The following is a 1565-nucleotide window of genomic DNA, read 5'->3' as shown; positions in this document are numbered from 1 at the left end:
AGAGAAGTGCAGTCAGTATCATGAGCTCACTAGCTCCTTTGTGAGGAGGTTTGAATTTTTCACTTCTCGTAATTCTCCAACTGTCCTGTTGATCTTTATGATAAATCTTATACCATGGACTTAGAGGATTTTACCACTGCATGCAAACTTCCACAATGGGGTAGTATAAGGGATCCTCGCAAATATGAATTTAGAGATTTTCTTGCTAATATAACTGTGGGAGAATCTAGAGATATTACACAAGCTACCATAGGGAGCATTCACTTTCCTGCTATACATTATTTTGCTCTCTTCATAGGTAGATGCATAAATGGTAAAGATGAGGCATGTCACGTGTGTGTCCCTGACCCCAGTATTCTTAGGAGTGCTTTGTTAGGAGACAAATCATATAATTTGGGAGCCATTGTTGCACGTAGGTTGCATCTGAATAGACTTAATGGAGATTTCTTTGGTGGAATTTATGCAACCCGCTTAGCTAATTTTCTTGGTATATATGTGCGCGAAGATGATATTGAATTACCTCCTGCTTATCTAGATTTTAATGCTATGGTTCACCACCAGTTTGTTGAGAGGAACGAATCACCTCTCCAGTACCGACTAATCTTTGACAGACGCCATGCTGTCCGTATTACTCTCCCTGCTCCTGCTTTCTTTGATTATCAGGCAAGAGGAGGATATACTATTACCAGAGAGGAGGCAGATGAGTACGAGAGGAGAGAGGAGGCTGCTCGTCGCCACGCTGCAGCTCAGCAGGCGATAGCTGCTGCATCACATTATGACCCCAACAACTATTATTATGGATATCCGCCAGGCCAGCCGTGGCCATAGACCAACTTAGGCCAAAAGCCTATGCTTGGGGGAGTACGTATTTCTCACCCACATTACATTTATGTTCACACACTCATTGCTAGATGTCGGTGCTCATACTTTTTCATTGTATCATCCATGCTAGTTTATTTTCCTTTTTATGCTTTCTTCTTGTCTGTTTAGTAAACCTTAACAAAAACCAAAAAAATTAGTTGTAGCTTTTAATCAGTTTACTTTCCATGTTTGTAGTAGTAACTAAAAAGAAAACCCAAAAAAGATTTCCTGTTCTTATTTTGCTTGTTGGGAGCTTTCTGATAACCCACAAGTATAGGGGATCAATGGTAGCCTCTTTCGATAAGTAAGAGTGTCGAACCCAATGAGGAGCTAAAGGTAGAACAAATATTCCCTCAAGTTCTATCGACCACTGACACAACTCTACGCACGCTTGACGTTCGCTTTACCGGAAACAAGTATGAAACTAGAAGTACTTTGTAGGTGTTTTTGGGTAAGCTTGCAAGAAAGTAAAGAGCACGTAAATAAAAGCTAGGGGTTGTTTAGATAAAGACACAACTGAATTAGTTTTAGTGAAGAGCTTTTGTCAACAGGAAGGTTATTTGTCCCTAGGCAATCGATAACTAGACCGGTAATCATTATTGCAATTTTATTTGAGGGAGAGGCATAAGCTAACATACTTTCTCTACTTGGATCATATGCACTTATGATTGGAACTCTAGCAATCATCCGCAACTACTAAAGAT

Source organism: Triticum urartu, chromosome 2 (genome assembly GCF_003073215.2).
Source record: "Triticum urartu cultivar G1812 chromosome 2, Tu2.1, whole genome shotgun sequence".
NCBI lineage: Eukaryota > Viridiplantae > Streptophyta > Magnoliopsida > Poales > Poaceae > Triticum > Triticum urartu.
This window is presented reverse-complemented; position numbering follows the sequence as displayed.